This window comes from Rattus norvegicus, chromosome 10, assembly GCF_036323735.1.
Source record: "Rattus norvegicus strain BN/NHsdMcwi chromosome 10, GRCr8, whole genome shotgun sequence".
Lineage (NCBI taxonomy): Eukaryota > Metazoa > Chordata > Mammalia > Rodentia > Muridae > Rattus > Rattus norvegicus.
This window is the reverse complement of record NC_086028.1, coordinates 103,010,399-103,030,322: the sequence shown is the minus strand read 5'-3', so window position 1 is coordinate 103,030,322 and position 19,924 is coordinate 103,010,399. Positions and strand designations below refer to the sequence as shown.

Genomic DNA, 19,924 nt, shown 5'->3' with positions numbered 1-19,924 from the left:
CTGCTTTGGTTCTAGCCATGGTACCCAGGGCGTTCTGGGACCTGAGTCTTGACCCTGTACTGTACAGGGCTGTCTTCGAATTTCCACCTCTAGTGGCTACATAGTGCGGCCATGTGAGGTGAGGAAAGCATGTGGTCCAACAGGAATTGACTGGCTGCATTCTACATACCCAGACAAGGGTCAGCAAAGCCATGAAGACCCCGGAGACCCTCCGTCAGCCTCTGCAGCCCTACTGAGGTGAAAGGTTGCCCTCTTTACCCAGAGTTCTGAGGAGCTGTTGGATTGAGATAAACACAGAGATGCTAAAGTGTCTGTCCCCAGCCAATCTTACTCTACACGGCACGGTCATGTCCCAAAAAAATGTTTACAGATAGTAAGCCACTGTGGCACGAAGGACACTGTCACAGTACAGGGCTTTCGGTGTGCCAGCCCACAGAAGGCAAACCTGAGAACTGCAGCCGAGTAAGAGCTCACAGGTGGCAGGTGACAGTTGTGACCCAGCTCTGCCCACACACAGCGTTAAGGAGGGTAAGATGGTGTTGGAGTCCCATGGGGTATTACTCTAGGTAAGGGGTCTCCTCAGCTGAAGGAAGGTCTTAATCAATACTACGGGGCAAGAGTGAGCATGTGCAGGAGGGAGAGCATGGGCAACATGGAGGGCCAGGGCCTGGCTGGGGACCCTGAGAGGAGTTAAAAATCCGCTGTGGATTCAGGGGATTAGCCACCGCCAGGCCAGTGTCTCTCTCCCTCAGCTCGTTCATCCCCATGGTGTCGGCCTCTCAGTCCACTGTGGGCAACTGGTCACACTTGAGTTTCAGCCCAACCCCTCTCAGGCCCTAGAAAGCCAACGGGTCACAGCGCAGGGCACAGCTGCCGCTTCCGGGGAGGCCGTGCCAGGCTCGAGGGTGACTAGGAAGCAGCTGAAGCCCTGTGCCTCTGGCAGCTAAATGACACTCGATCTTACGCTGGTCTGGCCAGAGCAAGGGGGGGCCTTGTCCTGCTCCCTGCTATGTCGGGTGACCATCTGAGTAAATGCTGCCCTGCCTCTCTTACTCCCCCCAGCCCCCCGGGTGTTAGGGAACCTCTTGCCTGTTCGGCTGGGGCTGGGGGCATCAGTCTTGGTGTCACATAAAACAGCAGCTGTGCACCCCGGGCCTCCTGGAGGGCTTTCCTTTTCTGGATAGTGAAGATCCCCACAGAAGGAGGATCTTCACACAGTGGCCAAGGACAGTGAGGAAGGGGTCCTGCATAACATCCTTGGGCAGCCCGGGTGGGCACCCTGGGAAGGGAGGGGCTCCTCTCACTTGAACTGGCAGTGCCTTAAGTGGAATCTCCTCTGAGAACCAAGGGACAGAGGCTCCTGGGACAAGGAAACACAGCAGGTTGCTCTCCGCGAGAACAGAGACTGCGATGGCAGCTCAGATCCCTAGTCAGCAACTCTGTCCCTGCGGTTCTGTCCATACCCCTCTAGCCCGCTGCCAGGGAGAGCATTCAGTTGTCAGCATTCTGAGATCCAAGAAATCCCTGAGAAGGGAAGCAGCCAGGCATGTTGCTGGTAAGCGCCACTGTTTCCGGTCCCTCCCCCCACTTCCTTAAACCCCACTCCATCCTTTCAGTCAGATCAGGAACTGGGGCACAAAAGGGTTAAGTAGCTAAAAGTTGACAGACACACAGCAGCAAGAGAGCCTTACTCTGTCCACCCACCCCGAGGACAGAGGTGACACAGCAAGAGTGAGTCTCCAAGAACGACACATTCCAGTCGGAAACAGGAAGCAAGGGAGCAGGGCTTTGTTCTGCCTGTGGTTCACCATTCTCAGATCTCAGCTGCAGCCTCTGAGTGGGGGACGGATGGACAGAGGGGTGGGCGGACAGACGGAAGGACGGATAGGTGGAGGGATGGGTGGATGCCTGGCTGAGGAAGAGGAGGGCGAGAAGGACAAACACAATAAAGGGAGCTCTCGCCGAGTCTGTTGGTCAGACGTTCTGCCCAGCCCGCCTATTCTGAGCCCACATCGAGCGAACTCATCTGATTCTCCTCACGGTCTCAGGAGCAGGCGTGGTGTTGTTCTGAGCCTGTTTTACGCAGAGATTCCCTATCTTGGCCAGGGTCTTATTTCCAGACAACTGACCCAGGGCAGAGCTGGGAAGCATGCTGGGGTTCCACCAGCCAGGGTTTGCTCGAAGCAACACAAGATAGAGGCTCAGAACCCACGCCGTCTGCTGAAAACACCCCCACTTGCTTCCATGTCCGTCTGTCGAGGGGAAAGAACAGAACAGAAGGAGCATCTCCAGGTGACACTGAGTACTGGGGAGAAGTCTGGGGGCTCGCATCTGTTTAAAAATTTAAGAGTCCTATTGGGTATGATGCCCCTACTGGGGGTGATGGCCGGGCAAGTAATCCCAGCATCTGGGAGGTGGGGGCAGGAGGACCAGGAGTTCAGAATGAGCTCAAGGCTGGGGCAGCCCAGGCTGGGAGAGAGTCAAACACACAAACACAAAATTAACCCAAATTTAAAATAAATTTTAAAATCCCAAGCCATGTATGGGTGGTGCACACCTGTAATCCTAGCACTTGGGAGGCAGAGGCAGGGGGATCACCATAAGCTCAAAGACATTTTGCTGTATGGAACGTGTCCTAATGGAGCCAAAACTCATCAAGACTCATTCTCTTAAAGCAGGGAAAAGAAGGGCTGGTGGCCCTGGAACCCGGGGCTAGACGATAGAACTACCCCACCCACCCCCACACACAAAAATCTGCCCTCTGACATCCACATGTGCACCTATGCACAAATAAATGTAAAAATATACACACACGTGGGGTCACAAACCAGGCATGGTCGGGCTAAATTAATCCCGGTACTCAAAGGCGGAAGCAGCAAAATTAGAAGCTCAAGGCTAGCCTGGGCTACATGAAAACCCATCTCAAATTAAAAAACAAATGAATTAAAATTCCTGCTGAATGTGATGATGCATGCCTGCAACCCCAAAGCATTTAGAAGGCTGAGGCAGGAGAATTGCTTCAAGTCTTAGACCAGCCTAGTCTACAGAATGTAAATAACAATAGCAATAACAATGATAATGATGATAATAATAACAATAACAACAACAACAACATCAACAACAACAACAACAACAACAATAATAATAATAATAATAATAATAATAATACAGGGGCTTTCCGATGAGAAGCTAGCACTCCCAGCGGCCCTGGCGTCCTTCCCGGCCTCGTCTGGCAAATAGCATTTGGCCAGAATTGCTGCTGGCAAGGCTGGACTGGTTAGAGTCTTCCCCGGCAGCTCTCTGAGATGAGAATCACTCTTCAGAAACATCCTAGAGCCAAGATGTAGGGCGGGCGCCACCGTGGTCCCTTTCCCAATTCCAACGAGGCCACCACTGGCTGCAAAGAGCCCTGGGGTTCAGCCAGGGTTTGTGTCAACATGCTCTGATTCATCCGCAGCCTGCTGGGGTTCCTCCACCCCGGCAGGCATGACAACCCCAGGAAAAATGCAGGCATGGCGGGAGCCCCAGGGTGTAGGAGGGCAGGCCGTCCAAGGCCAGATCTGTGGAGTCCTCTTGGTCAAGCTCTCCAGGGACTCATGAGACCTCTGCTGGCTTCAGGGACCGAGACTTGGGCAGAGGAAGGTGGGGTGGAGTACCCCGCGCTAATGGAGGGTGGCTTGTACCCCCACTCCGTCAGCTCCTGTCTCCAATGTCATTCTCTTCCTCTGGCTGAGGTAGAGGCTGGCAGGGACTGAGGCCTGACTCCTAGCTAAGGGAGTGGATAGGGACACACCCTTCCTAGATACTGGTGTGCAGGGCATTAATGCTGCCAGAGCAACCCCATGGTCTCTGCCCTCATGGGGAAAGAAACAAAACCATGGACCTGCCTGCACCTCTGACCCTTGAGCGTGGTGTCCAACCAGCCACGGTTGGGACTCTTAGCCCTGTGTGTATACGAGAACAGAAGAGTCCAGAAAGCACCACAGTTTGTTGGGCACAGGGCCACAGACACCATAGCCTACTCTCTTACCACAGCATCATCTCTGCCTTGGGACTGCAGGCCCGCAGTCCAGGCTGCAGGTCTGACACCATAGCTGTCCTTTGCCTGGCTGGCTTCCTTGCATATAACTTTGCCACAAGACTTCGCAAAGTCACAGGTCTGGCTTGGATCCTATGGCTGCTATGAATCTGCTGTGTGACCATGGGCTGGGAACCCAGCCACTCTGGGCCTCCTCAGTTTCTGAGAGTGTTACAGGAGACTGGAGACAGCAGGTGGGGATGTAAGTCTGCGTCTGCAGCAACTGTGATCCTGGATAAGGCGTGCAGACCAGAGCAGATCACAGTGCTCAGGTAGACAAATGGTTAAGTTCAGGTCCACACACTGCCCTGGGCCTGCCAGACTGGGTGCTGTGTGGCCCAAAGGACTCTACGGTGGAACCAGGACAGCGTAATTGCAGAGAGGGCATTGCCGGGTATTGCATAGCACAGGACCACCAAATGGAGTGGCTTAGTGACCTCTCCACCCTCTCCCCCTCACCCCAGGCAAACAGTGCCCACCCGCAGCACAAGCTGCCCACTGGCCTCGGAATCCTTAATACCCCGGTGAAGGCTTGAGCCAGGGACAAAAACCAACCCCAGGGCAGAAACATACTTGATTCACATGCCTGGCGGGCACCGGGCACACTAGGTGGGTGAGGCAGGCATCTTCTACAGCCTTAGCAAACGCACTCAGAGAACCGTTGAAGGGCAGGTGCGGAAGGCTGGTTGGCTTTGATTTTTGAGATAGGGTGTCTCTATGCAGCCCAGGCTAACCTCTCTATGTAGTCCAGGCTAACCTCAAGCTCACAATTCTCGTGCCTGGGTTTCCCAAGTATAGGGATGGCTGGCATGCACAACCAACATTTGCCTCTTCTGTGGCTTCCAGAACAGTCTCGCCCTCCCATCCATGCTGTCCCTACTCACCCTCAGATTGGCAGCAGTAGAACCACACTGGCCCTCTCTCCTCCTCCTTCTCCCATCCCCTGGCACCAAGTCAGTCCCTGAAGCAACCCCCCATGGTTCTCACCACCCCTGTCCATGGTCTAGGGGCTGCCACTTCTGTCAGGACACCCTCTCTGACTGCTTCTTCAGGTGCCCACAGCACCTCTGCCATACTCCCCTCGTAGTCAGTGGGCATTCACACAGCATGAATGACAAGCCAGTAGCCCCGGCCTCCAAGGCCAGGGCCAGAGAGAGGGCTTAGAGGGTCAAGCTGCTTGCAGGCAAGCCTGACGATTAGCAGGTGGGACTGACCCCATTAGCTCCCCTCCACCTTTGTGTGCTGTGACCCACACACTAAATAAAACGTAAACATAAAGCTCAAAATGACTGGGCCGTCAGGTACTCACAACCGCTTGCAGACAGCCTCCTCAGGCAGGGACTCCAGCTGCGTTGGCCGAAGAGAGGAAGGGCCCTCTCAGGCCACGGCCATGAAGCTGGCACCAGAGTGACGCAGCCAAGAAAAGGAAGGACCCATCTTTCTCCAGCAAGAAACAGTTACTCCAAACACCCAGCTGTGAAGACAAGCCTTTGTAGACCAGGCACAGTGCAACAGTGGCAGCCTCTCGGCAGATGTGAGACCACTGCCTACTGCCAGGGGGCGCCCTTCACCCAAATCACCTGGAGACCATAGCTCTCCTGGGGTGGCTGTGTGGTGAGGCTATGGTGGCCACCATGAAGGACAGACTGCAGGGGGCAGCGTGGGCTCAGGACCGTGACCCATGGGAGGGGCTGGAGAACAGACTCGGAAATCCCTTTGGGAAATAGCTTCAAGCCCCACCAGAAGCTTCTTCCCGCCACTGGGACCCTTCTCAGCCTGTGCTGCGATGGACTGGGAGATGGGGAGGGCTGGACCTGAGCGGCAGCCTCACACAGACAGGTCTCAAGCTGGTTGGTGACTGGGCACAACGGTTCTAAACCAGGAGAGTGGCGACGAGTCCTGGAGTCCAGCCTGCATCACACTGACTTCCGGAGCTGCTGGCTTGTTTCCCACGCAGCTGGTTTTCCTGGGAGGCCGGTCCTGTAGACTCAGTCCCCGGCCAGCATGACCTCCCACAGCTGGGTCCTTCCTCCCGTGCTTGGGTCACGTGGTGTGGGCCAGTGGGGCTTTGGGGGAGGACAGGCCACCAGGAAGAGTTTGCTGAGGGAGTGGACTGGGGGGCCCGGGTCTCACTGTGTGGACAGGCAGAGACATTCATGGGTGGCTCTCCAGTGTCATTCAGTCTCACACAGGCCCTGGTTGCCCAGCCTTTTCTTACAGTGGGAATCTAGCCTGGCTCCTATCCTGATGGACAGGGATCTGCACTCCCGGCTTCCCACTTCCTCCCGGGCACTGAGCCGGCCCTAACATAGCCCTCCCTCAGCACCCGGGCTCCAGAAGGACCCAAATTTCCGTTGGCTCGGGGCACTAGCAGACCATTGCCTGGAACAGCTCTGCAGAGCACTTTGTCTTGCTTGTTTATTTAGGAACAAGAGTCTCACGTAGCCCAGGCTGACCTCACACTCACGCCAGAGTTGAAGATGAGCCTGAGCTTTTACCCTCCTGCTTGCACTTCCGCAGGGTTCAGACTATGGGTGCAGACCACTGCGCTCAGTTTATACAGTACCAGGGCCTTTGGCATGGTAGCAAGCATTCTACCAACCGAACCACAGCCAGCCAGAAAACTTGCTGGTGCAGAGTGATTTCCAGCAACGCCTCTCACCAGACTCTTCCCAAAGTCTTAGGAGGCAGGACGACGCCAGCAACCCATTTTATAGACACATCAACTGAGTCATACAGAGACTTCCCACCGCTATGTGCTACGGAGTCGGCAGAAAATACAGCAGGCAGAGGGTGCCTCTGTTCCTGTATCAGGACCAAAGACAGCCCTGGGAATCTGGGTAGGGTGGGGCGGGGCACAGAAGAGGGTCCTAAACAAAGCAGAGGACACAGAGGCTTGGACGGAGTTCATCAGTTCCATAACTGGCCCCAAAGCACGGTATCATGAGGTGCATCTGCAGGGCCCAGTAGTCGAACCCAAGCTCAACTCTTCCTTGTATCTCTGCCTCCTGCCAGCTACCCTGAGGGACCACAGAAGTGTGGCTCTCACTTTCTGGAGTGTCCAGAGACCCCTCCTGTTTTTGGGCCAAGGAGGCTAAGCAGAAGCTATCTATCCCCTCAGACAGCACAGAAACCAGAAGTCTCTTTGCCAGCTGAGGCTTAGAATCAGACACACCAAGCTGTGTGACCTGGAGCCAATGACTTCCTCTCTCTGTGCCTTCTCTTCAATGCTAACTTAGCACTTGGAACACATAAGCACGAACGCAGCAAGTACTTAGAATTAATGAACTATTAATGCAGCTGGGAGCTGTCTCTAAAATGGAAACGAATCAACTCCACACATGGCAGGATGGAGCCAATGGTGGCCACCCAGACCAGCCAGCTTCTCCTGGGCTGGGCTGGGCCCGGGCCCTCAGCCACCTCCTGATGATGTCATGCTGGCACCTGCTTCCACGGCACATGTTTGGACTTTCCAGACCGTTCCTCCTCCCCCCACCTTCCCCCACGCATTCTTACTCATTCTTTCCTTCACTGCTGTTCGAAACAAATCTCGGAGGCCAAATGTGTCAGCTGGCTCCCTGGAAGAGTGTCCGCAGCTGGGATGGGAGGCCGTGAGTGGCAGGGGAGTCTTGGGGTGCAGAGACCAGAGGACCCTGAGATGGGTTACTGGAAGCAGCCAGGGCTCACCTGTGTGCTCACACAGCCTCCCTGACACCAGTCTTCTATTTAGGGGATAGATTCCCCTTGGTGTGCATGAGTGGAGGCCAGGGAGTAATTTGACAATCTGACGTGTCCTCAGAGCACCATCAGGCACTTCCATTTTTTAAAGACAGTGTCTCCCACGGCCTGGGGTTCACCACATAGGCTGGGCTGGCCGGAGCCCCAAGGACCTGCCTGGCTCTGCCTCCCCAATACCAGTATGCTTGACTTTTAACACGGGTTCTAGGCATGGTTCTTAGTTCCTCGTGCCTGCTATTGAGGAATCCCGCCATGTGGTCACCAGCCTAGCACAGAGGCAAATGGTCCCCAGACGGGTAGCAGGAGAGGGACGAGTGGCCCGGGGGACACTGGGAGGTAAGCAGGGCCAGAGGACAGGAGACCTCAGGGCACTTTCTCTGCAGGCAGTGGCATCCCTGGAAACTGTTAGACAAGAGCTTTCCCCAGGAGACTGCCTGTCGACACAGAATCCAAAGCCGCCCGGAGGAAGCCAGAGGGGCAGTGGTATCCCTGTATTGTGGGCTACAGGCAGGTGGCTGTGGTCCTCTGAGCCTTGACTCCCTGATTTGGAAGACTAGAGCTAGAGGTCAGTGTCCTTTCCCCAGGTCCAGCTTCACGAGCCTTGTCACCCTACCCATAAGTGCCAGGCCTGGCTCCCGGGGACAGCAGGCCCAGTGTCATGACGGACATTTTCTAAACTCTCCAAGCCTTTCTCTCACCCCAGCTTGGCCCTCCTCAACCCTTCCACCCAGCTCTGGAGGCCTCAGAGCCTAGCAATGTGGAGACAAGGCAAGAGGTTCCCCTCCCAGTCCCCTGGGCCACATCAGCTGGCTGACCTCCCAGGAAGCAGGACACAGGCTACTGTCCTGGCTTCCCTGTCTGGCTCCAGGACAGGCAGGCAGATGACTAGGTTCTGCCCATCTCTGCACCTAGGCTCTTGGGGTGGCCACAAAGAGCCTTGGCTTGGGTCTCCAGGTGACCCAGGAGAGCTGGGTGCTGTTCCAGGCAATGGACACCCAGCTTGGAGCTCAGTCCCAGGAAGACTAAAAGAAAAGCCGAGGGGGTTCATAGGACCCGAGGCCTGGGTAGCCAGGTTGTGAAATGGAAGAGGTCAGACACCCTGCAGCCGTGCACCCTGGCATGGTCTCAGGAGATCCTGTAGAGGAGGCCAGGGTATGCAACCTCTTCCACCCTTGTGGTTCTCCGCCCTGGTCTCAATACTCAGCTCTTTCTAAACAGAAAGTAACCTATCCTGTTTTCTGGATACATGCTGAACACCGGGTGAGCTGGCAAGAGCCTTCCAAAGTCAACCCTGAACAGGGGGCACTGTGTGCTGGCACATGTTCATCCCCGACCTTGGACATGAGGCAGAAGAATCCAACAGAGTCACACAGAGGACAGCACAGGGTCACTCTGCTCACCAGGCAGCCAGGATCCCATCCCCACCCAGCCTAGCAGCTCCCACTCCACTTCCCAGAGCCACAGCCCATAACAGCTCCTTAGGCCTCGGCCTACCCCAGGGCAGCAAGGGTAAACAGTTCTACCTGCTCCCTGGCCTGCACCGCCTCCCATTCATCGCCCTAGGGCAGCTCAGCAGCAGGGCTCTCCCAGCCTGCACAGCACTGAGCAAGTGCAGGAAGCTCTGGGGGGCCTCAACTGTCAGATGTGGAGAACAGGCCACTTGCCAGGAGGAGGGGCTCAGGGAGTTAGGATGGCAATTATCAACGTTTCCTGGCCACCTGAGGTAAGGGCTTCAATCAGGAAAGCTGTTCAACTCCTAATGCTTGGAGGATAAGGGAAGCCCCTGGGCCAGTGGGTGTTACAGGGACAGGAGGAAAAAGAAGCTGGCTAGGTCTCTCAGGCAGGCAGGCGGAGAGCAGGAGGACTCTGACAGTCAGTATATGCCCTAGGAAACACCCCTCCAACAGCACAGAACTCCAGTGCAGGCAGTCACCCACCAGTAGGACCCAGGGTGCCCAAGGCTCAAAGGAGCTGCCCCGAGGTCTCCACTGAGAATGTGAGTACCAAGGCCGGCGGAGCAGAAAATCTCAGGAGTACATTTAATGAGCCAGGCCTTGATGGGGGTGGGGAGGGGGAGGCAAACTTCCTGCTCCCCAGGACCTCAGAGTGGGTGTGCAACTTCCCATACAGTGGCCTGGGCCGTGTCCCTCCCCTTCTTCCCTGAACACAAGGTCTCCTAACAGGCGGGTGAGTAGCCCTAGCCAAGCAGGGTTGTGGATTCCAGGGCGACCCTGACCCTATAGCCAGACCCTCCCTGGAGACTAGCTCTGGCTTTTCAGCGATATAGAACGAGGACGGCCCTGGCTCTCCTCCAAGGTTGCAGGGTCTCTGGGGAAGAGGACTCCCCACCATGGGTAACCACACCAGTGCACACAGCCCGGGGTAAGATCCAGAGATGGGATTAAGGGACCACTTTCCCCAACCAAGGCTGTGTGGCTCCTCTCCATCTCCTCCCCAGCCTCGCCCCATACCGGAAAACTACTGTACCCCATAGGCAGGTTTGCCTCCCACAATAATACCCTCACACTGAGGTTACCTGGGGGCCGTGGGAGCCCTGAGGGCTGGGTTTCCTGAAATCAGGGTGGTCGGTAATACAGTAGATTGTGTGGGGCCTTGCTCTGGTGCATCTCAACCCTCTGTAACCGGAGCCAGCTGTGACAAGGACCTGTTCCCCACCCCGCCCCCAGTCACAGATAAGCATTAGTCAGCGGAACTGCAGGGAGCCAGCCTGAAGAGGCCTGAGGACTGAGAGAACAGAGCCAGGAGCAGGGACCATCCTGAACCATCATTTCTAGAAGTACAGACACTCCCTTCTCCCAGGGCTGGGCAGAGGAGAGCCAGCAGCGGTCGGCCTGCTGTGCATGGAAAGCTGTCACCCCTCTAGCTGGGTCCCTTGGTGGGGGCCTGAAAACACAGCAGAGGAAGCTGGGGGTTCTGGCTCAGTAGCCAGTGTTTTACCACAACACCTAAGTATACAGCACTGCGAGGAAGGAGAATGGAGACGGGGGATCCCTGGGGTTGCTGGCCAAGCAGTCTAGCCAAGTTCAGTGAGAATGCCCTTTCTCAAAAAATAAAGGAAGACACTGACAAGGATGCCACACATGCACACACATGCACACATAATAAACATACATGCAGATGCACGCACGCACACATGAACATACAATACACACGTGTACACACATGCACTATGAACATACAATACACACACGTGCACACATGCACATATGAACACATACACATAAATAACACACATGCATATACATATGCACATATGCACATGCACCCATATGCACATGAACACACATGCACTTGTACATACACAAAAACACATGCACACAAACACTCGTACATACATAAACACACACACATGTGCACACACATGTGCACAGGAACACACGAGGAATCCCCATCCTTGGTAGAACAGGAGATTGGGCAGGTATGCAAAGAAGACCTGCCGTGAAGTTAGAGGCAGAAGATCCACCACCACCAGGGCTCTGCTCTTGTGAACTCTACCCAGAAGACAGTAAGGGACAAATGACAGGAGGCAGCATAGGGACAGTAGCTAGGGGCAGCCTTCTACTGGATTTAGTGGGCCTGCTCAGAGCCCCGAGAGGCAGAAGAGAGGTGCTACAGCAGCCACAACAGTTTGTCCTGTCCCTTAGCTCAGATCAAAAGCAGTGTGTGCTCAAAGTCTTGGTCCAGCCCCGGAAGCCGGGCCACATGGGACTCAAGTGACTTCCTGAACAGGGAACTCGAAAGGGCCCTTTGGCCAGCTCATGGGGCCTCAGAACAGAAGTGACTTTGGTAGAGCAGTTTCGATGGCATTAGAGGGAATCCTCTTGGCCTTGGAGGCCTGTGAGCACAGAGTGGAAACCGTGGGACCCTCCTGGTCACAGAAGTAATAAAACCTGTCAAGAAGCCAAGCGGACAGAGCTGTCTTCCTGGCCTCTATGTCCCAGGGCTGTGTCCCTAGCACCCAAGGTGGAGTCCTATCAGTCAAGGCTGTCATGGGCACTCACTGATGGAGCAGTGACCATCTCTAAACTTGGAGGCCAACAATATGGGCACCAAGGGAGGTAAGGCTTCAGATCTTGGCCATTTAAGATATTTTACGAGGGCTGGAGAGGTGGCTCAGCGGTTAAGAGCACTGACTGCTCTTCCAGAGGCCCTGAGTTCAATTCCCAGCAACCACATGGTGGCTCACAACCATCTGTAATGAGGTCTGATGCCCTCTTCTGGTGTGTCTGAAGACAGCTACAGTGCACTTATATAAATAAAGTAAATCTTTAAAAAAAATATTTTACAGTGGCAGACAACAAGGCGTGAGTGGTTCAAACCCTCATGGGCGCTTAGGCATGAACAGACGTACATATGAGAGGAAATGCTCACAAACAAAGACAATGGCCCTGGATCAGGGACCTCCACCTCCAGTCAAGCAGGAAGCCAGGAACCACCATGACAGTCAGTCTGGAGCATGCTACGGACACCACCAAACACCTACTAAGTGCCTACCTACTATGTGCAGCTCAGCATACCATCAAAGTGCCCAGGCACTTCTCTGTACTTCCTTCCAATCAACCTCTCAACAACCTGTGGAGTGGGGAAACTGAGGCACTAGACACGAGACTGTCCTGGACCTTCAAACCAGGAGTGTCAGGGCCAAAATTCAAATGCAGGTTGCCTGGCTTTTTGGTTTGGTTCAGTTTTGAAACAGCATCTCATGTAGCTCAGGCTGGTCTTGATAATGTAGCTGAGGATGGCCTTGAATACTTGGCCCTCCCGCCTCCATTTGTCAAATGCTGGGACTGCAGGCTTGCAGCACCGTGTCGGGTTTTTGTGGTGCTGGGGATGGAACCCAGGCCTTCACGCACTCTGGGCAAGCATTTTACCACCTGAACTACACAACTCCTGCCTTGCACAGGGCTCTGAACTCCAGCTCTACTGCAAGCCACCTGCCAATGCCCCGGGAAGGTAGAGACAGTAGGAAATCTGCAGACAAGAAAATCAACCAAGAGAATGGCCAAGTGGCCTGGGGACAAAAGGCTATGTCAGTGGCTAATAGGTGCTCATAGATACAGTGCAAAAGAGTTAAAGGTTGGGGTCCCCCTTCCATATCTGGATGAGGTGACTGGGGATTCAGACACTAAGGGCTTCTGGGACCCACAAATCAGAGGACTCCTGTGATGGACATAGGGTGTCTGTGGAGAGCCTGCACACAGGGTGGGGGCTGGCGACACCCTCCAGGCTGTGCATCCTGTACTCAGAGCTGTAGGGTCTAGATGGTTGCTTTGGGCCAAAGTGACTCACACTCCCTTCCTCCAGCAATGCCACATGGTCACAGGCTGCCTGCACTAACCTCAGCTGGCCTGTTCTCACCCCAGCTTCAAAGGCAAACTAGACTTCACACCAGTCTCTCAGGCCTGGGCCAGGCAGAGTGCTGGAAGTATGGTGGGGCTGGGGCCAGCATCTGGATGAAATCTTGAAATCTGTTCACCACAGAAGTATAGTTTCAGGTTTTGAAAATACCATGTTGTGAGGCTGGGAGACAGTTCAGTGTGTACAGCCCTTGCCAAAGGAGCATGAAGACTTGTCAGCAGCACACATCGAAAGCCAGGTACGGCACGGCAGTACTGGGGAGGCAGAAACAGGATCCCGGCTGCCTGCTGGCCAGCCAGCCTAGCCAAACAGGTGAGCACCAAGAATTAGGCAGAGAGTGACTTAGTGTACATCTGGCCTACTCATGCACACACACACACACACACACACACGCACACGCACACGCACACGCACACACACACACTCATGTGTGGACACACATATCCATGCCCATGCACACATATGCATACTCATACATGCACACATACATACTCACCCATACATATGCGTACATACTCATGTGTGGGCATACATATATAGACACACACATGCACATGCTCTCACACACACGCACACACATATATACATCTACACACATGCACACTCACACATGCACACCCACATATACACATCCATACACATACACACTCACACACGCACGTACAGGCACATGATTATATTAACCGGCTGAGGATGTCACTTAACAGTAGAACACCTGCCTCTCACCTATAAAGCCCTGAGTCCCATGCCAGCACTGGAAGGGAAAAGTCAAACACACACACACACACACACACACACACACACACACACACACACTGCATTAAGACACCGTTTGTCTAAGGGGCTGGGGATTTAGCTCAGTAGTAGAACGCTTACCTAGGAAGCGCAAGGCCCTGGGTTTGGTCCCCAGCTCCGAAAAAAAGAACAAAAAAAAAAAAAAAAAAAAAGACACCATTTGTCTAGATCCCCGAGTTCCGCACACCCTGTGCATTCTGCTCCAGCGCCTGAGCTCCATCTATCTTGCACCAACCTCCAGATGTCCTTGGCACTCTCCAGCCTGCACATCTGGAGCCCATCCTAAGGCTTATGTTGATCCTGCTTCCCTCAACACCAGGCATCGCAGCCAAGTCTTTCCCCATTATTGTTAGTATTGCTCCTCCTCCTCCTTCTTCTGCATCACCACCATCACCACTATCACCATCACCACTATCACCATCACCACTATCACCATCACCATCATCAGCACCACCACCAGCACCACCACTGCCACAGCCACCATTACCACTATCACCATCACCACCACCACCATCACCACCACTGCCACCATTACCACTATCACCATCACCACCACCACCATCATCACTACCACCATCATCACCACCACTACCACCACCACCATCATCACCACCACTACCACCACTACCACCACCACCACCACCATCACCACTACCACCACCATCACCACTACCACCATCATCACCACCACCCTAGGCCACCCACTTCCTCCCAAGCAAGCATGACACCCCAAGAGGCATCACTACCCTGGAGACACAAACTCGTCTGTTGTGATGGCCACTGCATACCTTGGCACCTAACAGCTCTAGCGTGCACAGCTCTCAGCCTTCCCTCCTTCCTTTGTAAAACCTTATTAACCCTTCTAACACTTTAATCTCAGAGTCATAGCTTCTATGGTGAGATCTCTGTTCTGACATAAGCTTCCCCAAGCTCTGTTGCCACCAAGGGAACCTGACTTGTTAGGCACCAAACTAGCTCTGTGGTCTGGTAAGGTCATCACATTTCCATTGACTTTGAGATCTGCTTCAAGAATGTGGATCAGACATGATATGAGGGCCAGAGACGTGGCTCACATAGGTACACTTGCAAAGGACCCGGGGTCAGTCGCCAGCACCCACATGGCAGCTCACAACTACCTGTCACTCTAGCTTCAGGGGCTCTGACGCCCCTTCTGGCCTCCTGTGACATGTGAGTACACACGGTACACATACAAGCACATACACAAATACGCAAATATGAAGAGAGCATGGTATGTGCCCCGACCGGAGCGTCGGTGGGGGAAGGCTGTGCGTGATTGTGATGTGAGCGTTTTGAAGAATTAGACGCCAGTAGGTTAAAGTTCATGCTCAAAAGCTCACAGTACACATTCCGCTACAGTCTGGGTTGTGACCACATGCTGGACGCCTGTGAGGCCTTTAGGTAGTTAGGTGACTGTGGGTACACAGGGCTATCCATAAAGGGGGTGCTGAGAACCCAGCACCTTCCTAACCCTCTCTGCTTCCAGTCTCTACAAGGTGAGCGCTGCCCTCTGCTGTGTGCTCCCACCACGATGTGGTCTGCAGCAACAAGGGGCCAACCAGGCATGGACCGAGCCAAGATGAACCTCTCCCTTAAAAGCTGTTCATCCTGAGTATCTTGTCACAGCAAGAGAAAGCTAACATATCTTGCCTTACTGTATCTGTACTCCGTGTGAGATCGCACCAGTAATCCCAGCATTTGGACAGGAAGATCAAGGGCTTGTAGTGACTGAGGCTAGCCTGGGCTACAAGAATGGAAAACAAAAGGCCATAGCATGTGACCCCATGAATAAGAAAGCTTCAAAATAGGAGACAGAATGGCAGCTCCTTCTAGAGTGGTTCACAGTTCCTTAAACTGGCTGTGGAGGAGGGGCGATGGGAAACCTTGTCTTGAAGCAAGTAGGTGGTTCTGTGGGCTGCAGGGACTTGGGCATCATGAAGTCCAGATTGTGATTGAAGAATGACAGAATTGTTCTAGAATGTCAGCCTGAGGTGGAGTCAGGAGGATCAGGAATTCAAAGTCATCTTCCAATAGACTCCAAGTTCAAGGCCAGCCTGGGCTAATGGGACCCTCTCAAAACAAGGAGAAAAGAACAAAGACATTCATACAACTATGTACATTAAAGAGGTGAGGGGGCTGGGGAAGAGGCTTGGTGGATAAAGCACTTTCCACAAGTATGAGGACCAGAGGTTAGGTCCTCAGCCACCTCTGATCTCAGCTCTTGGGAGCTTTGGGAGCTCTGGAGCACGTTGCTCAGCTATACCCAGTGAGCTCACGGTTTTGTGGGAGACCTCACCTCAGTGTATAAGGTGAAGAGAGATCAAAGCAGACATCGACACACAGACACAGACACAGACACAGACACAGACACAGACACAGACACAGACACAGACACACACACACACACACAGAGAGAGAGAGAGAGAGAGAGAGATGCACTCACACACCTATGCCCTGTTAGAAAATTAAAATGTGCTTCTTCAGCTCCCTTCTGGAAGATTCCAGACTTCACGATCCTGAGACCTAACTAGCATCCCGCCTGGACTACTGCCCTCCCTCAACCCCAAGAAAGACCCTTTCCCACCATTCCTTCCTTCGAGGCTACAACAATGGAGGGTGGGTAGGTGGCCTTGCTTCTCAGGTCCAGGGTTCTCCGCACATGTCCTTCTCAGAATCTATGTCACAGATGTGCTTTAGAACAGCATGGCCCAGAGCATCTCCTAGTCTGACACAGATTGTATATCCCCCGCCCCTCTGCAGACAGGACCACATCCGGGACCGATGATGAGGGGAGTCACAGCAAACTGTCCCCTCTACATACCCCCACCCCCTCGAAGGTGCTAAAGCAGCCATCGCTTAATGGTCTGAGGGATTTTAAATAGATGAGGGAATGATTTATTTTGGACTGTGGTTCTCAGTCTGTGGGTCTTGATCTCTTTTGGGGTCGTCTATCAGATATCTTGCCTATCAGATATTTACATTATGATTCATAATAACAAAATTACAGTTATGAAGTAGCAACGGAAATAATTTTATGGTGGGGGAGTCCACCACAACACAAGGGACTGTATTAAAGGTCTCGGCATTGGTCTAGGAGGAACACTAGGTTTTGGGGGTTCTAGGTTGATGACTGTAACATGGGCATGAACACCTGATAGACTCCTCAGGCCGTGCATGAGCATGACACCAACGCTGAGAGAAGTGTGCAGACAAGAGATGCTGGCTGAGGCTTGCTGGCCACCAGGCTGAACTACGGGGCTTCAGGTTTAGTGAGAGAGCATCTCAGGGGAATGAATAACGGAGGAGAAAACCCTGGGCATTCTCCTCTGGGCTCCATATCCGGGGATGCGCACACCACATACAGATACATTTTAGAATTGCTGTCTTACTGTATGTGCGAATGGGGGGGGGTGCATACCACAGTACCTGTGTAGAGGTCCAAAGGACTGCTTTGTAGAGTCACACACACACACACACACACACACACACACACACACACACACACACACGTACATATATGTCTGTATTGAGACTAGGTCTTCCTATGTAGCCTGGGCTGACCCAGAATTCACTACATAGCCCAGGGTAACCTCAGACTTGTGACGCTCCTATCTCTGCCCCCCAAATGCTTGAATTTACACGTATTCCCTACACACCCAACTATACTATAATCGATTTCTTTTGGTGCTTGGGATGAGAAGCAGTTGTGCCTGCTAGGCCAACACCACCCCACTCCACCACATCCTCAGCCCTAAAAAGTAAGTTTGGAAGAGTCTCTCGAAACTCACAGCCCCGCAGAAAATAACTTCAAGTGTTTTTTTTTTTTTCTTTCTTTCAATACTAGTCGCCCACAAAAGTATCAGGCCCAGATGGTTTCACTAGTGAGCGCCTTAAAAGTTTTAACAAAGACAGGATTGTGTTGCTGTGAAAATGGTCCAGAAGGGAGAGGAAGAAAGAAATGCATCCAGGGTGTTTTTGCTAAGCCAGCACCACGCTGTCACCAAAAAAAAAAAAAAAAAAAAAAAAAAAAACCCAGAAATAGCTCGGCACACGCCCCACACTGCAGAGCCAGCTCGCTGTGCATCCGTGCAAAAAAAAAAAAAAAAAAAAAAAAAAAAAAGGACACCCAACCCAAAATCCCACCACGATGGATGCCCAAACTGAAATAAATTCCAGCAGATTAACGACATCAGTACATAAAAATAAAACCGCAGAAACATTAGAAGAAAACATAGATGAAATTCTTGTCTATAATTCTGGAATGCAGCAGGAGGTGAAACCCAAATGCTCAAAGAAAAAGCAGAAGACTGACAAACACAAGCCTTCGGGTGTTCTGTTTGGCAGAACAACACACTACAGCTCTGGAGGGTGGGGGTGGGGCGCTTAAACCCTGAACCACACATGACAAAGGTCAGAAGAATTTTCCTTCTTTTCTTTCCTCCCTTCCTCCCTCCCTCCCCATCTCCTCTCTCTCTGTCTCTCTCTGTGTCTCTGTCTCTCTGTGTGTGTCTCTGTCTCTGTGTCTCTGTCTCTATGTGTCTCTGTGTCTGTCTGCCCCTCCCTCCCTCTCTCTCTCTCTCTCTCTCTCTCTCTCTCTCTCTCTCTCTCTCTCTCTCTCTCGGAAGGGTCTTGCTAGGTAGCCCTGAATACAGCTTAGTATTCACTCTGTCGCCCAGGTTGGTCTCTAACTATTGGCAATCTCCCTGCTTGAACCTCTCAAGGTCTGACCACCATCAACAGCTCAAAAACCTCTTAGAAAAGAAATCATGGGGTCTGGAGTGATGGCTCAGTGGTTAGGAGCCCTGGCTGCCCTGGTTGAGGATCCAGGTTCAGTTCCCTGCACCCACATGGCAGCTCACAATGGTCTGTAACTCTGGTTCCAGGGAAAACAGTGCCCCCTTCTGGTTGGCACAAGTACAACATGCATGCCCGTGTTGCACAGATCTGCATGCAGGAAAATACCCATAAGGTACAAAGTAAAAAAAAAAAAAAAGATTACTTATTTTAGTCATATTTAAGAAAAGAATTAATAGGGGTTGGGGATTTAGCTCAGTGGTAGAGCGCTTGCCTAGCAAGCGCAAGGCCTTGGGTTCGGTCCCCAGCTCCGAAAAAAAGAACCAAAAAAAAAGAAAAGAAAAGAAAAGAAAAGAATTAATAATCTGGCTGGAAGAGAACCACAGGCCTTGGGCTGTAGCAAACAGAAAACATACGCCAAACATACACATGACATATACCTTCTGTTCTGGCAAAGATGAGGGTGGGGCATGCGTATCTCTGTAAGTTTGGGGCCAGCCTGGTCTACACGGTGAGAACACGTAACTAAGACTGATGTAGGGGCTGGGGATTTAGCTCAGTGGTAGAGCGCTTACCTAGGAAGCGCAAGGCCCTGGGTTCGGTCCCCAGCTCCGAAAAAAAGAACCAAAAAAAAAAAAAAATTCTGATGTAGTTTTGAGGTGAAATGTCCCCCAGAGACCCAGCTCTTAAATATCTGGCCGCCCGGCCCCCTCCAAAGTGACTGGAGGACCTCTCTGGGCCCGTGTCCTGGCTCATCATATCAGTAGACTTTCTGGCTATAGCTGCATACACCTAGCGTGTGCTCCAACTCCTGACCCTGAGGCCGCAGGATGTGGTAACCTCCTGAACTGTCGGCAAAATTTCCCTTTAGAAGTCAGCTGTCTCGTGTACAAAACTGCACAATTCAAAGCCACTGGGCAGCGCCCCTTCCTTGGCATGAGGGGAGTACATACATTCTTCCATCCACCATCCCTAAAAAGTGCTTTAAGGACATATCGAGGGCTGGAGAGATGGCTCAGGAGCCAAGAGAAAGCTCTTGCAGAGGACCTGAATTAGGTTCCCTGCACCCACACCAGGCTCACAACTGCTTGTAAGTTCTGCTCCAGGGGATCAGACACCTCT

General features: G+C 52.9%; 1 protein-coding gene across 7 annotated transcripts in view; it reads right to left on the bottom strand.

The window, feature by feature from the left end:
- The window catches only part of Septin9 (septin 9), a 169,233-nt gene that overhangs the window by 47,467 nt on the left and 101,842 nt on the right, over positions 1-19,924 (bottom strand). Inside the window, exon 1 of one of the 7 annotated variants that reach the window (XM_039086954.2) lies at positions 10,353-14,684. The gene's annotated coding sequence lies outside the window, so the exon portion shown is untranslated. 7 annotated transcript variants of the gene reach the window in all.